The sequence below is a fragment of the Colius striatus genome, chromosome 16 (assembly GCF_028858725.1).
Source record: "Colius striatus isolate bColStr4 chromosome 16, bColStr4.1.hap1, whole genome shotgun sequence".
Classification (NCBI taxonomy): Eukaryota; Metazoa; Chordata; class Aves; order Coliiformes; family Coliidae; genus Colius; species Colius striatus.
This window is the reverse complement of record NC_084774.1, coordinates 11,769,304-11,775,513: the sequence shown is the minus strand read 5'-3', so window position 1 is coordinate 11,775,513 and position 6,210 is coordinate 11,769,304.

The window sequence follows — 6,210 nt, the reverse complement described above, 5'->3', positions numbered from 1 at the left end:
ATTCAGGAATTTTTTTTTTGAGTTTTCATGGTTTTCCTTGTTTTGAGACAGTCTAGTGCTTTAAAATGTCCAAAGCTCCATTCTCGTTCTCATTCTCCATTCTCATTTTCCAAATAAATGGAGAATAATTTGTAGGATCATCTGACATTTACCTGTTAGATTGTTGCTTTATGCGAATTCCCAATTTGCTAATATTTTTGTTGGTGCCATACAGTACTGTTGGTGCACTAAAATATTTTGTTGATTAAGTAAATTTCAGAAGAATCAGACTGTTTACGAATATGTGGCTGACCGTGTTCGTGACACTTTGATTTTGCATTTCTGCTGCTCTCTCCGGAGGACATTTTGGACAGCTACTTATATGGACAGTTTCTTATTATGTGTTTGCATCTGGATATTGTTTGGGGCTCAGAAATTCTGCTATAGTATAAATAACTTATAGATGGTTACTTTGGCTGTTGACATTTCCTCTAAAAATGAAGAGAGTTCCTTCTTCTGTTAAAAGTTTACTCACTTTTCATATGTTATCCTGATTTTTTTTCAGATTTTCTAGTATAAAACTGATTTACCTGTGATATTTCTGTCTGTCCTGAGAAATTTGCATCTGTCTCTAGCATCTGTGTCTTCATTCAGAAATGGGAGAGGTGAGTGGAACATTAATTTTATGGATGTATTTGTATCGTTGCATTTCTGTCGATAAATCATTTGTTATTTTCAAGAAGAACCTGTAGCCTCCACCTATCAATATTTTTCAGAAGCAGAGCTAATGCATAGCAGCTAAAAATAATCTCAAGGAACAAAAATGAAAAATACAGAGAAGTCAGTGTTGTGAGTTAACACTGGCATCTTCTGAATATTTTTACCAGAAAAAGACCAAAGAATCAGCAAAGCATCAGCTTGTTTCAGCAAAATTTATAGTAGTAATCAGTTCCTGTACAGCTTTGACACCCTTTTGGCTTTTGACTTTTGATTTAAATCACTTCTCTAGGAATGCTGTGAACAAACAGGCACCCTGCACACAAACACAGTCCACAAAAGGTGCTAATTCTCTCTCTAGAAATTCCACCTCACTTTTTAAAGGCGTTTTGCTCAGCAAAGCAACTCACATAGACAGATATTCATTGGGTTTCAGCATGATGCAACGTTTTAGGGTCCTTTGATCTGATAAAAAATGCTGATTCCAAGGTTGCATCTGGGCTTGGCCATAGCCATACCATCTGCATGGCTGTGGAAATACAAAGTACTGCACTTGCTACATCATGAGCTGAGAAATGGACCAACAGATGAGATGGGATCGTGGAACGGGAGTGATTGTTCATGACTCCATCCTTTCTCTCTACCCTTTCTTCATTCACAGACTAGTGGCAGAGAAGAGCAAAGGTGTAAGCTGCTTCACAGATGGTGGTTAAACAAATTCTTCCTCCTTCAATTACAATAGGAAGAAAGCTTTGTGATTCCTGAACTCAGCCTTCCCATTCATGAGATAGTGCAGTTTTGTCCACCGATCCTTAACCAGGATCTATCACTGCAGCCACAACTGAGAGGCAGCATCTTTGTATTATCGCTTGGGGCAAGAGCTCACATGGGTGTCAAAATGTCAGAATAGCTCCTCTGTCTGCTGTATTTACACTTTTCCTGGGACTGAGAATAGCAGAAGTTGCAAGCTTGCATTCTCCTTCCAAATTTACATCCTATTTTTAAATTGCCTCTTTTCTGGAGGGTGGGAGGGAGTAAATCTGTATGTATGTATTTACTCCAGAAAGAACATGTTCTACCTTTTCTGCCTGCTCATATAAAATAGAGCATTTGTTCAAAAAAAGGTTATAAGTTCTGGAATAATTGCAGTATTAATTAAACCTCGGAGGTTTTTTTAGGTGTTTGGGGTTTTTTTTTGTAACTATTTCAGGTTCTAAGCCTCAAAAACTTGGAGAAAACAATTCTAATAATTGAAAAGGAACAAAAATAAGCCAGACAAAGCTTTTAAAAAATTAGAATTGTTTCTGTAATCCTCCACTTGTGATACTGTATGCCAGGGCTCAATCTTTGGATTTCTTTAATCATTTGGATTGGCCTGTTCTTCCTCCTGATTCATCCAGTGCCACAGAAGGATTAAATCAGAGTAATGGACACTTGTTAAGTGTCTACATCAGTCTAATCAGCTTGACAGTGTTCTGGTTTATTCCTCCCTGTAAACTGTGGTATCAGAAAGATGCTATACTGTACATAGCACCACTTAGTGGCAGAACTCTGCTTCAAATGCTCCCTTCTGAAATCAAATCCAGGAACTTTGTTCTGAGTCAAACTAAATTAAACCAATACATCCCTTTTCCCTCCTCCCTGACTTTTCATGCTCAGAGCCTCACACCACTGCTGCGAGTCTGTTTCTCCAGCACAACAGCACTGTGGCTCTGAGCAAAACAATCACAGCACATCCCTTTCCAGTTGCTTTTCCCCTACTCCCCTTGTTCTTCTCCCTCATTTGACTGTGCCCACAAAGGCAGATGGGTAACTTTTGCCTGTGTTAGTGGCTGAGCAAAAAGTTTGACCTCGAGTTATATGCCATGTATAAGTGAAAAGATGCTACCCTAAGTGCTGTTATACTCAGTTAGCAACACAATGAACACAAAATAGGAAAACATCACAAAGCAGGCTGAGGATGTATGCCTGCTTTCAGTAGCCAGAACGTATCAAAACAACTCAAAGAGATATTTTTCTTTGCAGGACATTGATGTCAGGGATGTTCATTGTATCACACTGACAGAATTTGTTTACTGTATTGAATTTTAACAACGTTACCGGGAACTTTCTAACTTTGGGGATATAAATGGAACTAATCGGTGTTTAGATGTAAAGGAACCTCTAATAACAGAATACCTGGAAAATTCAAACAGATAGATGTCCCTTTTGTCACCAAAACACACTGAACCTTCCAAAGGGATATTGTGCTGTCATACTACAAAGCCTGTTTGCATGAGAAAAAAGGGTGCTTGATCGAGACACATGAAGTAAAATTTGCCATTTATTTCCAAAATGCATACTGAACAGACAACAGCAGGCTGGAAGCTTCAGGTTTTATTTTAATGACAACATCTCTTGTGCTATCACACTGATTTTACTGTTCAGTGTTTCTTTACAGTACTTACAGGAAGGGCTTTTTCAAGACATAGATTAGAGCCATAGATTAGCAAATTATAAGTCAATAGGAAAACAGTAATGGTAGAGATGGTAAATTCCATTCTTACTGTAAAGGTCCTCAGAAGCTTTTGCAGTTTCTTTCAAAAGTCAGATCAGTTGTCATACTTCAGAGTGTGTGCCCTGCATCAGTTATTCCAACACAGTACTGAAAAATAACTTTTTTGATCAGTTTTGTGTCCAAAATGCATATGCAATCTTACGTCTGAGTTGTGTGTACAATTAGGGAGATTCCATGCGTGCATTGGGTAATTTCTCACATAAATGCACTTAATTAGTCATCTGTGCATGAGTTTTCCTATTTGCATACATACTTACGGCAATTTTGCATGCAAATTAAGCACTTTATATATATATATGTAAAAGTTTGACTCTCATCATGTTTACTAAACAGAAGCTTATGTTAGATCTGGAAGAAAATAATTGAGTTGTCTGACAGTACACAATCCAATGTGGTAGCTTGCATATGGATTAGTACAGTGTCCACATGCTACTGAGGTTTTCACAGCAATGTTAGACTTCTTCTCATAAAATATTTAAGGAGCAGCTATATAAATGACCATCCTGTTGAAATGTCTGGATAGGAAAAGTACAGGTTATCCAACTCAGCCCATAAATAGTACCAGATATAGTTTGTGTTTATTGTTAACAATGCTGCATTTAAACCCTGTAGTTTTTCCTAGGATGCACTAAAACCTGTTACATGATTTTACCATTTCCTATTGATAGATTAGCACAACCAAAATCACCTATGTCACTTAAAACAAGTTTTACTAAATTACAAGCCTGTCTGTATCTCGTAACAGAAGATGGTGCAGGAATACTTCCCTTCTCTAAGAGAACAAAAACATACCCACTGCTTTTCAGAGTTACCATTTAGCTGGGAGTTATCCAGTCTTGTATGTACCAATACTTCTAGTGCCTATACATGCATCCTAGGCACAGTTACAGCCTGACTTGGAAGCATGGGAACAGATTAGGTGATGTGAGACCACAGGATGTATTGGTCAGAGTTAATAGGATAACCAGAGATAATCTCATTAGATGAATGCCTGAATTTGAAAAATTAATCTTTGGGATTCAGATATTTCTAGACATTGGCAAAAGGCAGCAGTTATTCTATATGCAGAACTCAACTGGGCTCACACAAGTACCCTGCCATCTTCAAAAAATGGCATGTATCAGTTATACCATTAGAGTCAGGTGATAACTACTAGTCATAGTTACCAAAACTTTAACCTGTGTGACTTTACTCTTGAAGAGAAGAGTAAATGTTTATGTATATGTGGAAGACTTTGGTTTTTATTGTTCTTGGCCTACAGTCAGTCCATATTATTCAGCTGACCATGCATATAATGTATCTAAATAGTTCCCTTTCTTGTATCTCTAGGCTTTATTTAATTTTGGCATGTAATGTTATTAGTAGAACTCCTCCACATCATATTATTGTCCTCATTTATAGCCAAATCAGTAATTCAGATATTCAGACATGTCATATACATGTTTAACTTGAATGAAATTGTATGGAGACAAACATTGTAAATTTCTCACTACCTTTTTAAATTGGAAATATGCTGAATCTCTTTGAGCGTGTGATATTTTGTCATAATCTGTTACAAAAGCATGTCTCTTCCTCTCTCTCCCCTTCCTCCGAGTTTTCTTATCTTTTCAGTTCTACAATTCAAATCCATAGGCTGTCAAAGCTGTCTCTTGTAAAGTGCTTTGTCTTCCAGGTGGTTTTTGACCAAAAATGCTGACAGCCCCAGAAAATGACTTCATATTAAAAAGGTAACTGGGGCTTTCTCTGAGGAGTTCTGCCTCAGCATTTAGCATGCACACACACACAGTTTAGAGTATCTGCTGTGGTGCTAAAACTGTTGTATATATTCAGGAGGAAAAAAAACCTTGGGAGGCATACAAACAAGCTGGGTGGCACGAAAGGCAGAGAGAGCTCAGAATGTAACTTCTATTTATGCTTTACCAATCTGTGCAGAAGAAAACATACACTGGGGTTTTTTTCTGATAAAGAAGAAAAGCATTTATTGTCAGTAAAATAAGAAAGCCTGATCTGAACCTCACATTTTTCCCAGATAGAAGAGTTTGTTTGTTAATACTGCTGCTTGCACTGGTGTAACACATTTTGTGATCTGGACCGGAATGAGTTACATTAATGCGAACATTTCAATATAGACAGAGCCATGTCCACCAAAAGAGGAAAGAAAGGCAATAGTGAAGTGATGAGAAGCATTGCTGCTATAAACAGTGAAACCAGCAAAAGCTGCAAGTCTGGAAAATTCTCATTTTCCTTTGTCAGTCCCTATAAAAGACTATTAATTGTGTTGCTATTCCACTGGAGTTTTCTGGTGTGTGATGAGTGAGCATTACAGAACTGTAAGGTTAGATCCTGCCCCCTTCCCTGAAATCTCATAGAATCTGTAAGCATAAGTGTACCCAGTGGTACATGAGATCAGAGGGATAGGAGTAGGAGGCTTGTAAAAACAAGCTTCTAACCCTCAGCTACCGAGGAGGGGCCATGGGCAGAGGGGGGAGGAAATCACTTGGTTTATATTACTTCGATAAGTTTCTTCTGAGATTGCTGTTTTACTGTAAAGTTTACCATGAATGCAACCATTTTAGATGATGACTCCTTTAGGTAACTCTTTGTTTCTGAAGTGATGGCACAATCATGCTTAAACACATACTTGTAGGATGATTGCCTTAACATCAGTAAGCTTGTGGAGGCTTTGGGGAAACTGAGAATCTCACTTGTAAAATGACACATGTGCTATTAATCTCTCCTTTTTTTACCAAATCTGCTGGAGTTTCATTGTTTTTTGCAAATGCAAGGCATTGCATCATGGAGCAGCCAGGGAGTTGCCTGCCTGCTGTGCTAGGGATCCCTTGCAGTGTATTCTCCTTGGTGACTGTGTCTGAGGCACACAGGTTTGTCCATGAACCTGAGAGGTCACTTTCTGAAGCTGTTACAAGGAGCATATTGACACAAATGAGAACTCACTG